Source organism: Rhipicephalus sanguineus, chromosome 3, assembly GCF_013339695.2.
Source record: "Rhipicephalus sanguineus isolate Rsan-2018 chromosome 3, BIME_Rsan_1.4, whole genome shotgun sequence".
Taxonomy (NCBI): domain Eukaryota; kingdom Metazoa; phylum Arthropoda; class Arachnida; order Ixodida; family Ixodidae; genus Rhipicephalus; species Rhipicephalus sanguineus.
This window is the reverse complement of record NC_051178.1, coordinates 200,310,069-200,335,233: the sequence shown is the minus strand read 5'-3', so window position 1 is coordinate 200,335,233 and position 25,165 is coordinate 200,310,069. Positions and strand designations below refer to the sequence as shown.

General features: G+C 44.3%; 1 non-coding gene across 1 annotated transcript; it reads left to right on the top strand.

The window, feature by feature from the left end:
* Positions 1–24,295: 24,295 nt before the first annotated feature.
* Positions 24,296–24,368, top strand: Trnaa-cgc (transfer RNA alanine (anticodon CGC)). Its single transcript has one exon. It is a non-coding gene; the product is annotated as a tRNA-Ala (tRNA).
* Positions 24,369–25,165: the final 797 nt, after the last annotated feature.

Below are 25,165 nucleotides of genomic sequence, written 5' to 3'. Positions count from 1 at the left end.
AATAGATTGTGAGACCGATACTGAAACTGATAGTCCTTCTGATGTCCCCGCACCAATTCGCCATTAACAAATTAACTTTTTCTTACCAATCAAGAACGCTTAGATTACATTCTAAACGGAGAAAAGGGACAACGTAAAAACTTTGGGAAATCATTTACCTGCAGGTAAGTGCATCAAGTGAAAGAAAGTACTCAACATTCGGGACGGTGTGCATATTCAAATCAACTGTGCGATATTGGCGGAATTGAATTAGGAAAAATAATCGGGAGAGCGGAAGGGGGGTTCACCACACTTTGTTTTCAGAGATACTGAACCACTTCTTACCGGTGTATAAATGAACATTACCTTTTCAATGTAATACTTTATCTCAATAAACCGATTAGGCATTGCTTCTTTAATCATCCCATTAATGACTTTATGTCAACAAGATACAATAGCAAGGAAAGTGAAAAAAAAGAGGTAAAGATAGAGCGGACGGCTTTTGTTGTGTCTTGTTTTTCTGTTTTCCTTTTATTCGAAAAAAACATTATCACTTTTTTTTTTTCAGTGCGGCCTCTCGCTCATTCTTAATCTCGCACGCTGCGCTGCCTCTGCCGCTGTATTGATTCCAGTGGAGCACAGCGGGCGCATAATGCGAAAGCGTGCCCTGCATATAGGGGAGCCAGTGATGGGCGATTGATGCGCGCCCCTGTCAAGATTAAAGCAGCGCCAGGCAACGTCAATTTTTATGACGCATCACTCGGTCCATGTACCACGAAGGTCACCTTTGCATAGCGCCTTGTGTTGACTGGTCGAGGAGGTCCTACGTTTCATTATGTGCCGGCTGAAATACCCAGCAGGATCGTGGAGTTTAACGCGCAATAATAAAAAAAGAAGACCGGATATCGGCTGCTTTATTAACTCTAGCAAGGACGAAGTTAACTGTTCTTGTTTTCCTGTTTTGTTTGAAGCAACTGTCACCCGCGGTGGTGAACATTCGTAACCTGACCATGAAATATTAAAGGCCAACTGCAACGAAATTTTGCACACCTCAAAAAGCCGGTTTATAGGCAGTCTAGCTGGAGATAATAATGCCATATCTATCCAATGTCCCCTTCGAAATGCAAGTGGTTACCTAAGAAGAAAACTTGCGAACGACGCTATTTCTGATACCGAAACTAAATATCTGCGTGCTTCGCTGCAAATGTCGTCTAAAGACGATAGAAGAGGCGCTGCGTGAGATATGGACGCCATCTGGTAATACGTCGGGAAACATGAGTGCTGTGTTGTGGGCTGGTAGTCCCGGCGAAGCGGCAGGCGAAGACCGGCGGTGACCAACGCGACCGGTGGGGACGCCGGCCAGCCCGAACACGCTGTTTGGCGCGATGCGCCGAAGGAGAAGAAACGTCCGCACTCAACGAGTACTCTCCACAAACTCTGACTTACAAATCGCCTGGGTAAAACAGGAATGCCAGAGCGGCGCCCCCTGTCATTCGTACAATGCAATACTGAACCGAAACCGAAACACAACATGAGCTTGTGCAGAGGGCACGGAGGAAGACAAGTTTTAGCGCAGTCGCATTTTCAGCGCACCTTAAGAAACTAGGGTGGTAACATTGTAGGGCGAGTAGGGCCAGAAGGACCGTCACGACGAAAACCTGCCTCCTCAGTCGTATTCGCCTGGAACGTTGGTGTGGCTTCGCGTTCCCTCCTCCGCTCCTGGCCTTTCCACAAAGCTACTGCCTAAGTACGAAGGCCCCTACCGCGTCCTACGTCAAGCATCCCCAGTTAACTATATGATTGAGCCTGTTCAATCATCTACGGACCGCCGTCGTCACGGCCGCGAGACTGTTCACGTCGATCGACTGAAGCCGCATTATGACCCACCAGTTGTACCTGTTCCTTAGGTCGCCAGGATGGCTCCTTTTACGCCGGGGAGTGATTTGTAACATGGTAGGGCGCAGACAAGAATGCCTGCGAAAGAAGAAGACGAAGACGGTTGTTGTTGGCGCTCGCGCTTGCTCGGCTTGGACCGCTGATCGCTTCAGCTGTGGCAATCTTTTAATAAACGCGTTACTGTTTCAACGTTAAACGCATACCATAAAGGTCTTTAAAATTGCGTATCTATGTATTTTCTATTAAAGGAACACACCACCTAATACTTACCTAATGATGTTACGCCTCAGATATGCGTAATATTTACTTTTTGATCGACAACGTTCACAAGTATGAACAGCCGTACCAGTTCAAGATGGGTGGGCGGTAAGCAAGTGGTTCAACTTTGGCCGGTCGGCTGAATCGGGTGACGTGCCGACAAACAGAAAGACAGAAAGACAGACCAAAATTTCTGCGTTTAAGTTCCCCAAGAAAGACTATCGTCTTTAATATCGTCTTTAAAAACGACGTCATTACAGGTGACTGGAAGTGACGCATGTCCCAGCCCGACAGACCAACCGACCGGTGTGTGTGTGTGTGTGTGTGTGTGTGTGTGTGTGTGTGTGTGTGTGTGTGTGTGTGTGTCTTTAGCATGTTAATGAAAAAAAAAACTATCTAAACATGCACCGTGAAGGGAACACGGATACATGCTCGTAAAGGTGCGCATTAAAGCGTTTTTCGATGTAACGGCCGCCCGCCTTGCAGCTACCGTCTCGTCCTGCTGTCTTACAGAACTAGATGGTTCAAAATAAATCATGCTGCCTGTTTACTGTTCGGGTATGCTCGCTTCGTTGATAAACTACGGACGGTAAGACAGCGTTGTTTTCGATACCGATCATCGGTTTGACGCACTCCCATGTCTAACCAAAGCGACCCTGCATTTCTGTAAACGCTTGTCTGACTACGCCCGAAACTTTTATATTAAACCCAATGTAGCACAATTGTTTTCTTAAAATATGTTTACGTGCTTGAATTGTTTTGAACCCACTAGGAGCGTCAGGAATACCGAGCACGGCTAGACCTTTTGCCGAACCGATAAGATTGCTGCTTTGACTACTCGAAACAAGATATCGAGCCGATCAGCTTCTGGATAAAGTTACTGTATATACCGTAACTCTACTTTTGGTGCTTTGACTGCTCGCGCGTAGACTGTGCATTGAAGTTTAGCGCTTCGCGGGGCGTCGTTTTTTTTTTTTTTTTAACCGGTTTTACGACATCTCTTTCGAACAGCTTCACGCTGTATTGTAGCGTGCGGAACACGCTAACGCGAGCATTTTACGCTATACTAAAGCTGTCTAATGCTAATACCTCTTTATCTCATGGGAGTTCGGCCTAAAGCCACAGAATTTAAAATCATTTTTAGGCAAACAGTGTGGATCGGTGGGAGGCACAACTCAGCTCGGACCGCAGAAGTGCAATTAGCTCTGCTGAGTCAAGTAAGGCGAGCGGCGGAAGCCAGTGGGGCCCTGGTCTTGGGGCCCCACCCAGCGTGCTTCTGAGTTCCCCTTTTTCTACCCCATTCCTTAAAATAATTTTGTTCTTCTTGTCGCCGGCGCTTCTCCAAACGTTGGTCGGGACTTTCCGCTGTTGGCTTTGTAGTCAGGATTCAACATTCTTTGCATTTTGAACGGCATTTGCCGAAGAGACATCGGTCGTACATAAAGTCGTCACCTTTGAAGTTCGCTGCGTAAAGCACCGCGCTCTACGATAGCTCACATTCCTTTCACCTCACTGCGACAACTTGCAGCTTTCAGAGCTTTACGTTTTTAGGAAAAGCGTGAAAGCTGGTCCCGGCCGTGACATACGTGTTCCAGCAGCCAACGGCCGCGCATTTCGTTGGCATCGTAGAACAAGAGAGTTGCAACTCTTCTCAATTAGCCTCTCGTAAGGGACGTCACGCAGAAAAGGAATGGGGGCGGCTGCTCACGAGTGGCGGCGGGCTGGGATTTACGGCATTTCCCTTTGTGTCCGATTTGCCAGAGCACCCCGCTAGAGCTCCGCGTCGTCTGCTAGCTGACAATTATAGCACCGATTCTAAATTAAATACGCGAATGCAATATTTTTCACTGTCACTATCATTACTTACCCAACATATACTATACATTCCGAGCCAATTCGGACCAAGTCAAATTTCGTTGCAGTTGGCCTTTAAGGGGAACGCCTTCGTCCCGCGGCGTCGGCATCAACACGAGTGATGCAAAACATCACCCTCATGCAATGACGTCACCACATCACGTCATCATGACATCACACATTGTCAAAACGTATGACGTCGACAGTACGTCATTATGACGTAACATAAGGGGGCGTCAGGTGATGACGTCATTACATGGCATCGTCGCTTGGTCGGTAGGTCGATCACTGAGGCAGTGCAAAATCAGGTGAGTTGCAGAAAGCTTGCAATACATCCACTTCAGGAGGAAGTGCAAAACCACGTTAGGCGCAGGAAGCTTTCCGAGGGGGCTGGGAGGATCCATGCATTGACTGAGAAGAAATAGAAGACGGCTTCCGCCTTCGAATCGTCTTAGGCGAATGCGTAAGGGACCCTGTGAGTTTTCTAAAGGTCTTCGCCTATGCCGAGCAGCTTTTTTTTTTAATTTCGCCTTGTCGTTGTGATGGTGCACGGAAAGCGCATAACCAGAAGTACACTCAAAGATATGATTAAAATCGGTGACTTGATAGACAGATCCTGACACCAGCGGATGAGATGTGCCTTTACAAGAGTTTTAATGCTATTTCTAAAGCCAACGTATCGTTAACGCAAAGGCAGCAGAATACAAGGCGTAGTTGCGGCGTAGAGCATACTTTTAATAATCGAAAAGAACTTTTTCGCTCAACAGAACCGCATTGCCGGTAAAATGATTGTGTATCCACATCACACGCGAAAGCTACTGGATTCACATCCAGCTGCCGCCCATTTTCCTAAAGTTAGAGACGACCCCTGGTTTTGCGCTTGGCTATTACTGAGGTTCTAGTATAAAACGAAGGCTCTATAGAGCACAACCCAACCATTGATACGCTTTTTTTCAAGCAGTTACTCTAGTCATCTCAAGGACGAATGTGGCAAATTTTGAACAGACTCATTGAATGAACCAAGCTACGTCTATAACGCTCATACTTAGACGTATCTTTTCACACATTACATCCCCCTACCACCTGCATTAAAAAAATAACAAAAAGCACGACGATATGTGCAGTCACAAAAAATTTGGAAGAGCAGAATGTCTTTCTTTTTTGGTACACTATTTTTGCATACTTGATTGAAGTAAACTGTTTGTTGTCGTCGCTTTCTCTGCAGAATAATAAATATATTGCTTTAGATTTACATTTGCGTCTCTGTTGCTTCACAGGCATGTTCCGTATTACGCCGCTGCACTTTCATTTTTTCTCGATAGTGTTACACAACATATCTGTTTCGACAGCCTACCGCTATTGAAAGAGCCTTACAGCAGCGAGGAAATTGCATTCCTTTCGTTTTCTCCTCTATACAGGCCTTTACAACTCGAGCTTCAAAGCCCGGAATGCGCAGAACAATGGAGACATTCTTTCTTAACCCTGCTTGGCGCCGGCATGCCACAGTAATACGTCAAACAAGAGCCCTTTTCTCACGCTATATCGCATTAGATTTATCAGATGACGTACGTTGTTTGCACCGCGAATCTCCTAAGTTATAGGTCAAAAAACAGCTTCCCGTTAAAGGTGTTTTTGGTGACGGTGGAAATCTAAAAAAAAAAAATACCCTCAACGTTCACCAGAGTGTTGTTGGATCATCAATAAGCCCAGTACGTCTTCCTCCAAGCACAGATCGTTCAGGAATAGAGCGAAGGTTCCTTTCTGGACCCCGTATCGCTTCACACGGTTCGAGTTAAAACCTTCAAAGATTAAAGCGCTTTCCCTGAAGATAGGTTAAGGGGGTCCGCGCCACAATTGAACACATACCGGCTGCGCTCACGTGCACCAGTGCCGCACTATATCCGCCCCACATGGTTTTATTCGGATGACTCTCTATATAGTGTCTTCCGACAGCAGAGCACCTTTATTGTGGAATGGCAGCGCGCTGATGTTGTTCGTGTGCAGTGCTCGGCAATGTTGCATTTTGGTCTCGCTTTTTTTTTCTCTTTTATCTTTCTGGGCTGAGTTACGTATTCGCGATCTCGGGATAGACGAGCTGCCCAAGCATAGACTAACAGAGAGCTGAGCTAGTTGGTAAGTATTCATTCTAAAAAGTCAGGGCGTGCAAACACGGACACAAGAAAGAAGTCAGGACACCACAGCTGTGGCCGCTTCTACGTAGGGCAGACGGGCCGATGCATTAAGCAGAGATTGTTGGAACATAAGAGATCGCTAACAGGAGGCTCACCTTCTAATCTATCTTTACATTGTCGAGATTGTAAGTGCACGCCGAAATTTGATGAATGCGCAGTGTTGTACCGGCATAGAAATGAAGAAACGCGCCTGATGATTGAAGCATGGCATATCGAGAATAGTGGTAGCGCATGCGTGAGCCAACCGTCGATTAACTTGCATAATGATGAAATCAAATGCCTTAACAGTTATCTTCCACGTAGACCGTCACGCATGCAGGATTGATAGGTTCGCCTGTTGCACGGACATGCGCAGATAAGTTTTCGTGCTTTCTTTCTTTTCCGCCGTTGTGCGTGACGATATTAGGAAGTAGAGAGGAGATGACCGTGCGATTATAGAACAGATAAATATCAGAATGATAACTTAAGAACGAAGCCACCAAAGAGGAATCGAACTCGGAGCAGTAAATTATCAAATGAACAGATCAGATATGTAACGTTCCAGGCATTAATATTGGCGCAGGAGCTTCAAGACCTTCTTTATTGGTTATATTAAGGAACGGCCGTCGTGGGTCGGCAGTAGAAGTGTACAGGTCACGTGATCATGATTTAGGCGCTTTCTTTCGTCGTCATAAGCTCATTAATAATCAACTGTGCTAAACATAAAAAAAATCAATAAACAAATTTAATCTGATACAAGGCCGCGTAATCAATTTGCGGGAGAGCGCAATGTGACGCATTACCATAAATCTAAATATGGAAGATCATACGAGCTTTTAAGGGCACGCAGAATAAGAAGCTCGAGAAAAAAAATAAAGTAAAATACGTTACGGCTATGTGACCAGCCTTGTCTTAGGACAGGTTTATGCGTCACAAATGAATTTCGCTCACATTACGTGATCAGTGTACTACAACTAAGAGTTGGTCAAGGTACCCCTTTTTCTGCATGCACAAACATGACCAATATTGCCCACGTCTTTACTAATACATTTTTTTTATTTATCTGAAACTGATAAAATTAGACTACTCGCAATAGCAACAGTGTGCAGGTGAAGAGAACAAACGGCGTTTGATATCTGACAAACTATGTCTACTTCCACGGTAAACCATGACATCTGTGGTATCAGTCGGGCAGTCGCTCACGCGATGCTTGTTCTTTGAATGACACGTTATTCCCAATCACTTTCCATCCCGTACAGTTCTACTGAAAATAACACTACTATACTTGGATAAAACCAAAAGTATGAACAGCGTTAAGTTCACACGGGGCAAGCTCGACTCCAGCAAAAGTGAGCTCACGCTGTCGTTTGCCTCAGCTTCCGTTTGAAAAAAAAAATGTATATTTATGTGTGTATATAAGAAATCGTGCTGGCATGGCACTATTTTATGAAGCATAGCACTTGTTACTAACTTTCCAACCAACACTCGGTAATATCGTGTTGATATTAACCAAAGGGCTGCCTTTAACCTGTTGCGCACCTGAACAAAAAAACACTGCAAAAAAATTACGCGTGGCTCTGCTATCGCAAACGCCAAATACCAGCGGAGCTGGTGAAAGCCCTGTAATGTAGCTCCAAACCACACCGTTTCTCGGTTAGGCACAAGAAGACATCATCGTGTTCCAGATCTGCATAATTCTTTCCAAGCGATGTGACATTTAGAGGGACGGTTGTAAATTCATCTTCGGACACCTTGTCAAACGCCTCGTGATACCTATTGGTAATCCTGTCAAGGCAGTGTTCTTTCAGGCTAGCAAACTCGGCAGCCAAAGTCTTGCGAACATTATCCTTTGCCTGGTATAAAGTGCAATATTAATCTAGAGTGGTCAAGTAAACTCCTTCGATGTCCGGTGTTCGTACAAGCGCAGCACTCCTACTGCACTGTCGTTCAACTACCGATGTTCAAAGTAATGGAAAACTGCATCAGGTCCTTCAGGTCTTCAATCTCCGGTGCAGTTTCAATTTTATTTTCGTTTATTGGTTCGAGACAACCGCTAGCACTGTGTCCATAACGCCAGAATTTGGTGCATTGTATAGGACGATGAGCTTGCGCTTGGCTAGACAGCTTCTTCATTTTTAGTGAGCCGGAGGTAAGAAGTGGGGCTTGCCCAATTTCTGTAGCACATACCCGCTAAGCGAAGCTGCGCACGACGACACGAGAAACTTAGCGGGCTCTAACGACTCCGCTGTAAAAAAAAAATCTGCAAAAAATACGGTGTCTGTTAGTTCGGCGCGATCGCATCGATCATTAATGCCGGGCTTCGGAGAAGCAGTGAACTTACTGCTTACCAATCAATCGATTAAATGAGCTTCGAAGTTCGTGGAAGGACAAGAAAGAGAGAGAGAGAGAGATCAAATTTATCGACTCCTGAGAAGGAGACGAGAAAACTAAAGTAAAAACGCAAATTCATCCAACGGGGTTAAGGGCATGTGTCAGCATCGTTGTCGGAGACATAGGGTTCCTTTTTTTTCTTCGTTCTTTTTGCTATAGAAGTAGTCCAGAAAAAAAAATCGATCACTGCCACCCCCTATTCGCTCTTCCAGTATCAGCTGGTGGCGCAGAGGAATTCGGCAAACTTTATGAGCTAAAGGCGTGTCCTTTAGAGTGCGGCCAAGTCCGAGGTTATGATACTTCAGTCTATTTCAGTCTATTTTTGCCTTTTTTGTCTACGTTTCGTGCTTTCTATGCCGCGGTCATTCGCTTTTCCTATTTATCAACTCGGAAGATAAAAACAGGGAAGTTTTTCTGAAAGGCACGCCGCCAAATCAGCGAATCCGGAAGTCATAAACCTCGAGGAACGCCGAGGAGCGGATGTGAGGAACGAGAGGCCCCGACAGATGCGTCGGATGACGAATAACGCATCGTCGAGACTACATTTTTTTATCTTCCCAGACGAGGCAGCAGCCAAGTATGATATAAACAGAGAGACCGCTTGTTGACTGTCGGGCACGAAATTCGAGGTCACGCTCGACGAGCGAAGGAGCAATCGGGCAAAAACTGCTTTAAGTCTAGTGCTCGGGGTCGCAGACTATACGATGCCGGTCAGAGTGAATGTAACTAATGCTAACAAACACTAGTTTGCATGGTTCTTCGAGTCTGGACCCGGTGTCCTGGTGAAATTAAGCGGGCCAGAAAATATGTAGATCAAACAAACTTGCTTTCAGAAAAACCCTCTAAAAAACATTAAACAAGATCCCTGTCCATGTTCGCTACTGCCACTATTCTATACACCGAAAAGAAAAGCGCTGGAAACGTCCTTATATCGAGTGTTTTTCTATCTTTTTTACGCACTTATTTGTTGAATATTGTCTGTCAATATTCAATTAAAAATGCTAGTCTTAACCTTGAATTGTTGTATCTTAAATAGGCCGACATTATTTGCTAGAAAAATCAAAATACGTAAGTGACCAATAAACGAAAAAATTTCTTTTAAGAAATTGTTAGGTCGCAAATTGCGATTCTCTCGTGGATTTTTTAAAAGGTGTGCCTCTATTTGCTTTACCAGATATCATCTCGTACACAGCGCAATAAGTGTGTCAATCAATCAATCAATCAATCAATCAATCAATCAATCAATCAATCAATCAATCAATCAATCAATCAATCAATCAATCAATCAATCAATCAATGGAGCTTTATTTTCGTGATCAGAAAAGTGCGTATACAAGCTTTTGAGCAAAAATGAATCGAATAGTTACCTTGCACGCATCTGACATTGAAAGACGCAACAAACGTAACTCTATGAGGACGAAGACAAAATAAAGAACTGGTAATGGGGTGCGCCAAATAGCTCAACACTACGTGCCATGTTACAAAAGCTTCAACACCATTACTAAGGCTACTAACATTACTAACACAGGGGGTTATATTACTTAGTTTATCTCGTCGTCCTTAACCCTTTTCGTTTACAGCTCGTATGGATCCCCAACAAGCTCGAACAACTGCGTTATTGCAGGAAGTACTTAGAAACAAGCCTGGACGATCAATTGGGTCCGTGTTTACTTCTGGAAGGAAGGATCAGTCGCTTCCGTCAGTGTTTCCCGCAGAGGAACGAGGAATAAAGAGAAAGATTAGTGTGTCCTTCGGTCGGTTACTGTTGGCTGTAATTTGCATCCGTCGTATTAGGTTAGGAGACGGAGAAAGAGGCGCGAGATCAAGAGCGGGCAAGAAAGTTGCAGGCTGGTCCGGAAGTGGCATTACGCCCTGTATGCTCTTCAGGAGGAAGGGGAACGGAGAATGAATGGAGGGAGTAGGCGAAAGAAAGAAAGAAAGAAAGAAAGAAAGAAAGAAAGAAAGAAAGAAAAGAAGAAAGAAAGAAAGAAAGAAAGAAAGAAGAAAGAAAGAAAGAAGAAAGAAAGAAAGAAAGAAAGAAAGAAAGAAAGAAAGAAGTAAAGAAAGACAGAAAAAAAGAAAGAAGGAAAGAAATGAAGACAGAAAGAAAAAAAAAGAAAGAAAGAAAGAAAAAAAATAAATAAAGAAAACTGGGCTGAAGGAGAACTACGACAATACAATATACCAGCGGAAGGAAAGAAAAAGACGTCGCCTAGAATCACAGTAAATCCTTCAAGAAAGCGCTCGAAAATAAAAAAAAAAGATAAGAAAGAACAGCGACAGAGCGACAGATGTCACCTTTCACAGCAAGAAAATTACACATTCAATAAAAGAAACAAACAATCCGGTAGATCCCACGCACCGTGGGAATCGATGTAATACGAAGCAGTCAACGAGGAGCTGTATACACCGCATCCTTTCTCCTTGAGGAAAATCAAGGCATTCATGTCAGGACATGTTCACTTTCTCATGTTTGTCATGCATGCATGCATGCATGTACAATCTGGTATATACCATGCTAATGAAACGTACATCGTGGTATATACAATGTATGACTTGTCATTTATGTTATTCATACACTCTTGACATGCCATACCAATCTTTAGACATATCAAGTTAATGAAACGGCCACAAACACACCATGAGCGTGGAATGTAAATTATGCTCTATATGACATGCATGTCATGCTTTTCATGTTTTGGGGAGGGAGCCTAACCGTCTCTGCAGGCATTTTCATAAAGTTGTTCTCTCTCTCTCACGACCTGTCATTTATGCTCGTCATAGACTAGTGCCACGCCACACAAATTTTGGTATCAAGCTAGCGACACGGCCACGAGTGCACCATGAGCATGGCATGTACCAAATCGTGCCGTACAGGACATGCATTTCATCATTTTAATGTTACGACTCGTCGTTTATGTTCGCCATACAGGCGTGTCACGCCATGCCAGTTTTCATATCCATCAAGCCGGAAAAACGGCCACGAGTGCGCCATGAGCTTGGCATGTAAATCATGCCGTACATGACATGCATATCATGATTTTCATGTTAAGACCTGTCATTTATTGTTTGTTATGCATCTATGTTACGCCATAGACTTTTTGCTATATATTAATTTAAAATGAATATATACCAAACTTGGAATCCCCGCTTTCTAGAAAAGTGCAGAGCTATTTGCTTCTCTTCCTTCGCAGTGACATATCATTTCGGAGCGACGAAGATTCGCAGCGTCTGCCCTGAAACCACGACACAATTATTAAGCATGCTTAGCGTTACTAACATTTTGAAGCAACAGAAACCGAGCACTGCTATCACTGATTTTGTGATCAAACAGTGGGCGTTAGCGTGCGCTTCGTCTCCCCTCCCCTCCCCCTTGCACTCATAACTTTGTTAGCCTCCAGACTTACTCCATGAAATTTCCTGGAACGTAGGCTGGAATTCATAAGTAAAAAAAGATGCATACTGCTGCAATGAACCACGATGAAAACGCCGCCAACGACAGGTTCATTTCGGGCACCTCACGCAATGCACAGTCCGGCTTCTCCTGTGCCCTGCGCACATTATCGTGCAAACAAAAACTGCACCTTTGCGGCAAAAAACGCTTTCACTGCGTCACCGGGCCGAATAAACTGTCTGAAAAAGTCGCGCGAAAAATCCCAAATCCGGATTAAATGCGCAAGCCATAGGAACACGGCTGGACGCTGAACAATTGTTTCGGCGAGGTCAGTCGCATGAATTTTATATGCATACACGGCGTGCTATCTGCACTGACCGAGACACAATTCCTTTGTTTCAGCAGAGAGCGTCGACACGGGGCCCACACTTGCTCTGGCTGCATATTTTATGACGTTCCTCAAGAGCGCGTTCTCGTCCAGAGCAATCTCGAGTTGGCGCTTCCTGGAAGCCAAACGCAATGTTGGACACAGGTGGAAGTGAAAACACGGTTTCCACGCCACCGCTAGCACTGGTTTTTCGTTCATGGTGTTGCTGGGGCGTGAAGCAATTCGAAGAGAAAACAGTACCGACACGAAGGACGACTGGAGGCCCTATTTGGGCAGCAAATAGCAATCAAACAAAAAGCAAACCTTGATTCACACAGCAGGAGATTGCATAGCGCTGTATATACGTACTGTATATATGTATATAATACGTATGTATGCGCGCGTGCGTGTGTGCGCGTGTGTGTATGCGTGTGTGCGTGTTTGTGTGTGTACGTGTGTGTGCGTGTGTGTGTGCTTGTGTGCGTGTGTGTGTTTGCGTGCGTGTGTGCGAGTGTGTGTTTGCGTGCGTGCGTATGTGTGTTTGTGTGGGTGTTTTTGTGTGGGTGTTTGCGCGCGCTGTTCGTGCGTGTGTGTGTGTGTGTGTGCGTGCGGGCGTCTGTGTGTCTGTCTGAGCGTGTGTGTGTGTGTGTGTGTGTGTGTGTTGCGTGCGGGCGTGTGTGTCTGGCGTATTTGCGTGTGTGTGTGTGTGTTTGCGTGCGGGCGTCTGTGTGTCTGTCTGATGTGTATGTGTGTGTGTGTTTGCGTGTGGGCGTGTGTGTGTCTGTCTGAGCGTGTTTGCGTGTGTGTGTGTGTGTGTGTGTGTGGTGTGTGTGTGTGTGTGTGTGTGCGTGTGTGCATGTATACGCGTGTGTATGTGTATTTGTGTGCGGGTGTTTGTGTGGGTGTTTGTTGTTTGTGTGCGTGTGTGTGTGTGTGTGTTGCGCGTGCGTGCGCGCTTTCGTCCGTGTGTGTGTGTGTGTGTGTGCGTGTGTGTGAGTGTGTGTGTGTGTGTGTGTGAGAGTGTGTGTGTGTGTGTGTGTGTGTGTGTGTGTGTGTGTGTGTGTGTGTGTGTGTGTGTGTGTGTGTGTGTGTGTGTGTGTGTGTGTGTGTGTGTGTGTGTGTGTGTGTGTGTGTGTGTGTGTGTGTGTATCATCTTAGGAGTCACTGTCTTATGGCACGACTTCAGATAGTATTCATTGAATACGCCGCCTGTACTAGCATGTCCCAGAGTTCATTTATACGGCTTTGTACAAATGTAAATAATCGTGTTTCGCGATTTAGTTACATCTACACCCATGTCTTCATGCTTGTTTTCTCTGCATCCCGTTGTTCCATTGGTCGTCGTTTCTGCCCATTTCCTATGACGTAACTTTATATCATTCAATCTCTTTTAATGCGCAAGCATTCCTAAAAATTGTCTAAAAAATCAAGCTCGGGTGCGCGCTTGTGTAATAACATGTAAGCTAACAAAAAACGCTCGCCTCAGAGAGAAAGTCTGCATAATGGCGGACAAAGTAGCTGTCAACACGCCTGCATTCGAAAGATTATATGCAAAAACTCTAACGAAACTTGTTTTATGGCGCACAGGTGTGCTTCTCCATAAGAGATCTGCGTTTGAGTGGCAGAACCCACGCGAGAAGCCATTGATTAGAACACGACGTTCGAGTCGACGTAAACACAGATTCCCGTGACAGAGCAGGAACTTTGTTCTCTCTGGTTTCAAATTACAGTGCAACAAAGAGTCGCCTTGATTAAAACGGGTGAGCCACTGACAATTACTTTTTTTCACTTCAAGTACTTGCTCACAGTGAAAAGTGACACATTCGGCTTCAATCTGAACTGCAGGCGTGTTATCTGTAAGACGTGCGTGACTTTTCCGTCTCCTAATTAGAAGGCTCAGTTGTCCTTACACTTGGAGCTTGTGATTAGGAATTCATGCCGTTGTATAACATATGCGCCTGCCGCTGTTAACATTCACAAAAGGGCCGTTCACCTCCCCTCCTGAGACGGCTTGGTACAAAATAAGAGTTGGTAATCTCAATCCAGTTCACTGCTCCCGGGCGTTATTGGGACTGTCGCGTCAACGTTTGTTTTTCTGCTGGAATTGGAGATTAGCGCTTCCATCGAGTGACGTTGTATGAACAGAAAGAAAGAAGTTTGTTTTGCTCTCGGAACAGCCTCTCGAGAATGCCCTGGAGGTCGAGATAACGAATGACCGGGTGTTCGTGGTATATCTGCCCCTTCGGCAGTGGTTATGGTTAATCTTTCTTCTCGATTAAGAGGAAGTCTAGGAAGCAAAATGTTGCTTTAGTCTTGCCTATTGGCATACTTCAGACACGTTGCTTACAAGCAACGTGTCTGGATTATGCCTACGCTGATTGGTAACTCCCCGTACAGATGCGTGGATTACGCAACTCGGGTATTTATTCTTGATTTTGCGTGAAAGGTGGAATAAACAAACTGCTGCCATTAGAAAGGGCTTTTCTGAATTCTGGTATTTGTTTACAGTATTTGTTTATCATTGTTTGTTTCTACTAAAATAAGCGTTTCCAGGGAGTACTTTGACATATCTGATGGCGAGAACTGATCGTGATGATCGTGAACTGATCGTAAAAAAAATCGTGACGCGATTTTTTTTACTGCAATATCCACGATCTAGACATATGCGGTCATTACGCCCAGTTTCGTAATACCCTTTTCAAGCAGCCTGTTGCCAAAGTGGCAATGATGCATGCACCGCAGACGTGAAAACTAAGTCTTATTGACGTTAGGGAGCATGCAATCGAGCTTACGGGACGTAATGCTATAAGATTTGCTTTTAAAGATTGAACGTGGCTGCAGATGATATTTTATAGCTCATTAAAAAAGAAAGGACAGAAGTTTGGCGAGTCGCTTTGTGTGCAGAAAAGGTAATTGCGTTTTTCTTAGTAAAATTGAAAACCGACAGTAAACGAAGGCTATTAGAAGCTACACCAGCACCTCTATTAAGCGACAAGGGCGGACTTACTCGCCAGCAAGAGATATTTCTGAATAAGGTTATGGCCAATGCAGCATACACACCACATGTACTTGACAAATGGATTAGGCCCAGACAAGCAATTGCAAACACTTCTCCCCGATGCCCACATTGTCAAGAATTATGCAGAGCAGATTTACACCACCTAATTTGGATTTGCTCAGCTTTCTCGCGAGGAAGAACACGCATCCAACACTTGCCACGCGACGACATAAGCGCTTTAGGAAGCGTGCTACAGTCGAATGATGAAGCACAAAAAGCACTTGCGAACTATGCTAGTATAAGTGGCCTGTTTCGAGTGGTGTAGAAGAGGTCGACGATCTCGCGCGAGAGCGACTCCATTGAACTTATACCGAAAACGGATTCGCACCAAGTCATGTTAATTTATTGTGCATATGCTGTTTGCCGAACAATCCCTTCCCCACCTATTCCCAAACTGCGGCCGAGCGCCTTCCTCTCCTGTGAAATAAAGGTTCAATTCATTCATTCATTCATTCTTAGAGTAACATAATTTAGTTTCGAAAGGACAGAAACTTTACTGCGGAGGAATAGATGGCGGATTGAGAGTAGAAAATTTGACGGCGTGGGATGGAGTCGGCTAATGCAACACAATGGGCAATCACCGATCCCTGGGAAACGCCTACGTCCTGCATTGTAGCACTAATAACTTGATCACGAAAGATTGAGAAACAGTGTTCTTGTCCATGAGGCCCAAATTCCGACCAAGCAAAACAAGGTAAGCATACATAAAAAAGAAAAAAAAAACGTGTTCAGAACTTCTTGTATGCAGCTCTGAATTGGACAAATGACAATTTCACACACACACACACACACACACACACACACACACACACACACACACACACACACACACACACACACACACACACACACACCACACACACACACACACACACACACACACACACACACACACACACACACACACACACACACACACACACACATCTCATAGAAAGCACGAATGCTTCCTGTCATTCGCAAAGTCATAAGTTAACTGCTGGCACTTCAACCGGTGCAGATTCTTTGTTCACAATGCCACAACCAAAAAAGAGCAAGCGAAACTCCTTAAATTTAGAGAGGATTAAACGCGACTGGCAAAGTCCTTTATGTGTGTGTGCGTGCGTGCGTGACGGTTGAGCGCGCAAGGGCAGACACGGGTTGTAATTGGACACGAAATGTTTCCAAGTTACCCACAATGACGTTGGAATCCCTCCCCGAGCTTGTAGGACTTTTCTGGGTGCAAACGAGAAATGACAGCAGACCTGCGCAGTCAAACCCCAGGCAAACCATTCCGAGAGAGAAACATGCGCATAGCAACACGGCCCGTTACATGAGCAGCGCTCTCCAAATCAATCAGTCTTGGAGCGTCTCCAAGACAGATGTTTAGGGTCACCGCCCCTCGTGTACAGCGTTGCTCTCCTGTCTCCGGCGTATCGCATTAACCCAGAAACGGTGGCACTCGTGTGGCGTTCCAATTCCTTTCGGCTAATGATTTTACTTTCTATTCTGAACAAGTGACTAGGGAGCTTCAGAAATGCATCAGATCATTCGTTTTCAGAAACAAAAACCTGGCCTGATATTTACCTGGTGACAAAAGAAAGAAAGAAAGAAAGAAAGAAAGAAAGAAAGAAAGAAAGAAAGAAAGAAAGAAAGAAAGAAAGAAAGAAAGAAAGAAAGAAAGAAAGAAAGAAAGAAAGAAAGAAAGAAAGAAAGAAAGAAAGAAAGAAAGAAAGAAAGAAAGAAAGAAAGAAAGAGCAGTGTGCTTGAGTGCGCTGTCTTATCTGCGTAGCGTATGGAAAAGGTCAGTACGAAGCTGGAACCACCTAGCGCCTGAGAGTTAGCGCTGTTCCAGTTATAGACACGCTAACTCTCAGGCAACAGGACCAGATTCTCGCTCGAAAACTTCGCAGTAGATTTGGCGATCCTCGTAGCGAAGAAGATTGAACTCGGCGTTGCTGCAGGAAGCATCTGCACGCGAAAATATAAGTAAGCATAAAAATGAAAAAAAAAAAAAACGCGCGGGTTCCTGCTTGCATTTCTGTCTACTTGCCTGCGTAACTCTCTGGAGTCCTCCGAGGGGTGTTTGTGTAGACAGCACTTCTATCTAGGCTCTTCAAGTGCGTCAGCAAGGATTTAGGCGCGCACTCTTACGTCTGAAATTTGAAGAATGTTGCAGCAGAATATGTCGCAGCAGCGCATAGACGCATCCCAGTTTTGTGCCTGTTGCAATGCATGCGGGCGCTAGTCGAACAACGGCATCAATTGACAAACGTTTGGGATCGCTTCTTCGGCTATGAAATTGCTTGAAGCATGGGCCACTGCTTCGTTTGCGTCCAGCGCTGCCACGGTGCTTTGAACTTTCTGCGAGATGCCGGTCCCAACGAGGCAATTTGCATTTTGTGTCTATTGCGAGTCTGTCTGTACCATATCACTTATACGTGCCTGTAGCGGTATGCTACCTAGCAGACTTTTACATTAACGAGCATCTCTCCGTCTCTCATTCTCGTGAGCCAAATCAGAACGGCCAATATAGCTGCCACCACCAGCACCTGAACCAAGTCCTCCAGTTACACCTACTTACCCTACGCAGCTTCAGTTTCGTCGTCAATAAGCACTGGAAGTATGGAAGCATCAGTGACTCGGTAAGCTGATATGCTCAGATTCTCGGTACAGTTGATGAGCTCAAATACTTAGGAATAACTATCGCCACGAACCTAAGCTGAAAAACGCATATCGCAAATATCACAAGCGCTGCCGAAAAGAAACTTTGGTTTCCGCGCAGAAAGTTGAAGCTTGCACCCCAATCTATCAAGCTAACCGCGTTTTTAACATATGTTAGGCCAACTCTGGAATATGCAAGCATTATATGGGATCCGTTTCAAGTAGGTCTAATAAACGAACTCGAAAAGGTAAAAAGAAGGGCTGCACGGTTTATTTTGTCTAAATATTCATCCACTGATTTTGTATCAGTGATGTTGAAACTGCTAAAACTACCACCGTTATCACACCGGCGCCTGGTATCAAGATTAAAATTTCTATTTTGACTTTCCAAGCACCAATTTAACATTGATATTTCACCCTACTTAACGCCACAGCTAAAGCGAACCCTCAGGAAAAAGCATGACTTCATGTTCGTTGTGCCACAACTCCATATCAACGCATATGCTAACTCATCCATACCTCGATCTATAAAAGACTGGAACACCCTGCCATCATCAGTTGTGCAGTGCGCCTCAGCAGAAACCTTCGAAAATTGCATAATTGCGACATTACAAACCTGAGTGCTGATGCTTTCTTATTCTTCTGCATAGTGTGCATGCTTTTTTCTTCTTTCTTTCTCTCCCCTCCCTTTTTTTTATTGCCACGCAGCATGAATTAGCTACATCATAAACAAATGTTGCCGTTCAAGTACCCATTTCTTATTTCTTTTGACTGACGGACTGACTTGCCTTTGTAATATTTGGTTCATATTTTGATAACTACTGTTTAAATTACGAGTATACCTGTATTTTCAAGTTTGATATTGTATTGATGTAATTTGTATTGTAACACTCACTTTGTTGTTGTGAAGCCTTACAACCCAATCTGTAACGGACGCATGGCCAACAGTTTTGTGAATAAAAGTATGCGGACAGCTTATGCCGTAATTCTCCAGCACACAAGCAAAGATCTGAAAGTTTACCAACAGTGATTAACCACACACCGACCAGGAGGTGAACCGACGCACTGAAACTGGCTCAGCATAATCTACCTTGCTATAGAGAAACACACCGCATTCCCGTGCAGACGAAGTAGTGGTGATCGGAGTAGTAGTATCATCAATCATAATTAACTGTCACTCTCATTAATGAGATAACTAGCGCCTTCGCGAAGAACTTTCTTGCGGGACAGCTGCTCAGCAGCTTACGGCCTACTCATTAGCCCTCTAATGTGCATGGAAAATGAGCACCTGATTTGCGGGTAAGTGCCTTTCCTGGCTATTTTGCGGGTAATCCAAACGACTCTCGCGCTCTCAAGCGTCCTCGTTAACACGGGCGTTGAAGGCGCCCCACGTAGGAAATTATAGTGTTTGCGTTTTCTTAATGAGTGCGCTACGTAGGTGAAACAGCATTCCTTTATATCCCACTGCAACCTCCCATCACAGAGGTAGATTTTTGGTTTGTGCTTGCAGCAGTCGCCAGTGTTTGCAATTTCAAGGTTGTGGTAAGTTCACTGTCGTTTTTCTTATTCGTTAGCAGCAGCAGCAGCAGCAGCAGCAGCAGCAGCAGCAGCAGCAGCAGCAGCAGCAGCAGCAGCAGCAGCAGCAGCAGCAGCAGCAGCAGCAGCAGCAGCAGCAGCAGCAGCAGCAGCAGCAGCAGCAGGAGTAGTAGTAGTAGTAGTAGTAGTAGTAGTAGTCGTCGTCGTCGTCGTCGTCGTCGTTGTTGTTGTTGTTGTTGTTGTTGTTGTTGTTGTTGTTGTTAATTATAGTGGTAGGCGTGACGCATGTGAAGTGACCACAGATGGAACTGAATACAAAAAATAAAACGAAACAATGATGATGCTTGAAGTGACAGTGACAATGACGTTTATTTCTCACATCAATACAGTGTAATGATATGAAGGGACGGGTGGAAAAAGCTGCCATTTAGACAGCTTGGCGATGCCACAGGTCCCCTCACTGGAGATAACAGCAGTGCTATAGTAAGAATATATCAACATAATTCAACAATACATAATGCAATGAACATACAGGAGAACAATAAAATGCAGCATAATTTTACAAAATTGCAATTCTTTGCAGAGATAAACAAAAACACAACATAATAACATTATTCAAATGTAACTTTGCTTGTTGTAGAGCACGACATAAAAGGGGGGGGGGGGCAGATGATGATGCTCGTGAAAATTTTGCCGAAACTTAGGAGCAAAATGTAAAGCCTGACGAAAGGGACTGCAGCTTAGCTGTCTGACGGTTTTCACGGCGTAGAACTGTCTCGATTTTTTTTTTCTTCTACAGACAAGCTTATACTGTCACATGCCTGGACATCACACGATAACGCACATGGTATCGGACGGCATTCACATATTTGTGCAGAATGATTCAAGTTCCTCTTTGAAACTTGTCTACGCACTTGCGCTGAAGACCAAAGAGGCAAGATTAAGGAAATTGATAATGCGAGAAAAAGAAGGTCAAAATTAGTGTTTTCTTGAAATACAGAACGACCACATGAGCGACCACAAGATCAAGTACTTGAAGATTACATTCGGGAAGGGCGTAGATGAACAATTCGCACTGGACACGTGAATACGTTGTTAACATCACAATAATATGTCAGCAAAGAATATTATTCTCAGCAGAGATGTCTGACAGAAAGCCACAGAATAGTACGACATACGCAAAAGGACAACCTTACTTCGCGGGAGAAAATCTCCTGTCGCCGCGCTCATTACTTTACAATTCTTCGACTTACAAGGTCAGAACTAACGGACGTCTGCTGGGGTGAATTGCTTCAGATTTCCAGCATTCACAAGCACGACCTTATCTGCCTGATGCACGTCATTTATTGTTTTCCGCACTCACCTAAATATTTAGCTGACAAGTTCCTATTCCTCCGGCGAAGTGTTTTCTTTGCTCATATATTGTGTACCTTTGCAAAATAACGTATAAAGGCGAAACATAAATACACAGCCCATATAGCATAAGAAATATATATTCTTGTGGTCAAGCTGACAAGTTAATTTAGCTTATGATTACTTTTACGACAGCCTTGTCACTTCAGGCTATAACTTTACGAGATTCCTTTCCCCGATTACATTAAAATTTCATTTTGGAAATGTTCTTTCCGAGCATTGCACAAATATGAGTGTATTACAACGTGTGTGAAAAAGCACCTTCTTGGTAGGAAGCTAACAACTCTTACAAGACACGAAAGACGAGCGAGGACACGGAAGACACAAGCGCTTGTGTCTTTCGTGTCTTGTAAGAGTTGTGCGCTTCCTACCAAGATGGATCCACACCAGCCAAAAGCACGCTCAGGATTTTAAAGTTTGCTGTTTGACGAAGATTAAGTAGAAGTACCGTTGCCTTTTTTAACGAACTTGTTCGTAGCCTCAGCTAATTTTTTAAAATTTGGGTCAATGTTTCACTTGCCCTAATAATGCTAAACCTATCAATTTCACTTGTCTCTCGCAGGTTGCACGGTCCTGAGCGCCATAACATATTCATAGCGCATCTTTCGTATTCTTCCTTAAAGAACCCCAGGTGGTCAAAATTTCCGGAGCCCTCCACTACGTGATTTTGGGACGCGTGAAACCAACACAATTATTATTATTATTATTATTATTATTATTATTATTATTATTATTATTATTATTATTATTATTATTGTTATTATTATTATTATTATTATTATTATTATTACTATTATTATTATTATTATTAACATTTACAACCATCGTTTCGCTAGAAATGACTCTGGATCCGTTCTAAACGCTGCTGGATTATTATCATTGCCATCACTTTGCTGCCGACGAAATCGCGCTGATCTGTTATTTCTTTACAAGCTTGTGCATGGTACATATCCTGCCCTGTACTGCTCAACTGTCTTAATTTCCGAATTCCACGTAAGCTGACCAGAGAGAATAGACCTTTTCATGTAACCGCCTGCCTCTGTGAACATTCGACCATTGGCAGGATACAACGTCTTTACAATGCTTACTTTTTGGAGCTCGATGTTTTTCACAGCTCCCAGTCGTTGTTCTGCTCCGAGCTTTTGTACCATAGTTACATAGCCTCGTACACTGTCGACCTTTTTTTTTTTTCTGCGCATAGCTGTATATGTGCAATTTTATAACGTTTTTTTATCCCTGATATTTTATTATGAATGTTGGCCTTTGTTTGTTTGTTTTGTTTTTTTGTTTTGTTTTTCGTGCGCCAGTACAAAGACCTTATGGTTGTTCCTGGGCACGTTAAATAAACGTTTGATTGATTGATTGATTAATATTATTATTATTATTACTACTACTATTATTATTATTATTATTATTATTATTATTCTCTATACGGCTTTCTTATATATTTCGTTCTCCATGACGAACTTGGTCTAGATAGTAATCGCGCTCATGCGATGCATTCATGGAGGTCAACTGGGCCAGTCATAAACTGCGTTTTATTCCAACTCGCTTCCTAAACCAAGCTGCATGACCATTATCCTTTGCAACCCTGCTTAAGTCTGCGCCACTTACCTTATTTGGTGCTCTAAAAAGACGGCAAGATTGTTTACGTCCGCAAACGCCCCGAGAAACGCGCTCTCCATTAAATCGCGGGGTCGGCAATTTACATTATTGAACAGCCCTCAACGTATGTATAGGAAGAGGCGGACGTCTTTGGCAGCTTTCAGCTGTCGTCCCGCCGACGCCAATGTTTTGTCTGGCCCTGGGTTCTCGCGGAAGTCTTGGTGTGCGCGCAAGCAGCTGGTGCCGCATCTTTGTCATGATTTCGCCCGTCGTATGGACTCGGGCGCCCCGTGCGATAGGAAACGCCGTAGCCTTTCAAATGGCTGGCGGTGCGCACTCAATAATCCTGTAGTGTTTGCCGGTGCGAAAGCAGTCGGCAAATGCGGACCCTCTGTCTAATATGGGGCAGTAGGTCTGTTATTTTTTCTCAGGATTATAAATTCATAACTCTTCGCTACAACTTGGTGTCAGTGGTTAAAGTGTTACACACAATGCATTGAGTTATTTTAGTATACGTTATGGAGTACACAGGTAGGTTATCGTATAGCGGAAGCGCGAGACCCTTAGCCACGTTTCCTGTGTGTTCTAATGGTCCTTTTTTTTCCTTCAGTGTTTTGTTCGACTGAACCGTAACTGTTAGCTATTGTTCACAGAGAACTATTCTGTATGAACAATACACTGTTCCATGCTAGGAAAATGTCGTGCACAGTTTCAAACAAACAAACAAACAAACAAACAAACAAACAAACAAACACAAACAAACAAACAAACAAAAATAACGTTCTCAAAGTAAAGCCCATATCGCAGACGTGTCCGAACAGTTAACAATGATGAATAAAAAACAAACACCTTTCTTTTATACGGATAAATACAAGTCAACACAATAATATAAAGAACGTGTACCACGACCACATGCTGACTGTTAATAGTATCACTCAATCCCGACGCTGACGCTGTACAGTGTAGTTATGTCATTGCAATGACTTTGTGGCTTAGCGTCCTGTGCTCAAAGTGTGATATTACTGGTTACAATGTCAGTGCACAGCCGCCGCATTCTAATGAGAGCGGAAGCTACAGAAAGTAGCCCGTGTAGTTGATTAATGAGCAGCGTAAAAAAATTCAGGAACCCTTCCTTGACTGGAAAAATGGAGAAGGCAGGTAATTTTCCACGGTATGTATAATTGCGGCAGGTGGAGGCAAGGCGAACAAACATCACACTTCTAAATGCATTACAAGCGACAAATTTCGTAATATTTACGGCTACAAGAACAATATTTGGATAAAGCGCGAAACTTGACTTTCACTGGGTGGTATGAATGACCAATCATGTGGCTGCGACTTTCCTTGTAAGTTTAGTGATATGAAGCGTTCTGACACGTGTCAAACATGATTCGCTCTTTGGTGTTACGCCATGAGGCAAGCAGCCTATTATATAGTTCGTTGACTGCGATATAAAAAGGTTCTGTGTTTGCCCTTAAACCGGCTCTGTCACACTGCCACCAGCTACAGCATTAGTGAGAGAGATGCTTCAGCTTCCCGTAAAGTATTCCATAATACCGGTTTGGAGTGCGAATGGTGAAATATATGGTTCGGTTTGATTTGCCTTACGTGCAGCGTGCTTCAACTGGATGTGATACAATCAAGTTAATCTTGGCTACGAGTGGCGCTGGCTAACACTCCCATTGATTACACGTACAGAAATGCCCAGCGAAGTGCAGAGGGAAGCGCCTTCCGTCGTAGCTCAGTTGGTAGAGCGTCGGACTCGCGATTCGAAGACTGTGGGTTCGGATCTCACCGACGGAAGGGGTGTTTCTTCGTCCACTTTAATTAATTCCAATTTACATCATAATCAGGTACTACTCTACAGTTGAAGACAACAATGAAGGTTCCCTACGCTCTCCTTGCCCTAAATGCCTGTTGGATTCATTTAGTTGTGTCTTACAGAGGAACGAGCTCCCCGAAAAAGTTCCCCTTCTTTATGAGAACTTAAAACTGCATTCGGGACGAGACGCTGCGTTCGTCCTGTCTACTCCAACTCTAGTGTCGCGTCCCAAGCGCCGTTTAAGTTCTCATAATAATGTCTTACCAACTAGCCCCCCCCCCCCCCCCCAGCACGCTCCTTGAGTTTCCCCTTTTTTCGTTCATAAGTGAATGTGGTGAATTTCAGGCAGCGCCGCGATTGACAGGTGGCGTACGGACGGAACGAGTGCCTGCGACCATTGCATAGCTATAGATCCACCTGAAGCAAACAACACTCCTCCTCCTCCTCCTCCTCCTTCCTTTCTGTAAAGAGCCTTAAACACGCATAAACAAGGAACGACATCGGCCTTTCGCGCTATCAGTTCACCGTCTTTTCTTTTCTTTCAAGTCAGCTATGGAATGCCGAAAGCGGCGGCACTCTCGGCGCCATCCCTGCTCACCGGAGGAGCGTCGTACACTGGCTTCCATTTCCAGGCTATTATGCGCTGCCTACCCCCAGACTCCCCTCCAATTCACGAGCCTCATCTATATTCCAGAAGCAGTGCCGTCAGGCCGGAGACTTCTATGGCGAGCGAAAGGCGGGCGTGCCTTTGAAGGAGCGCGTTTTCTACTCGCGGCGT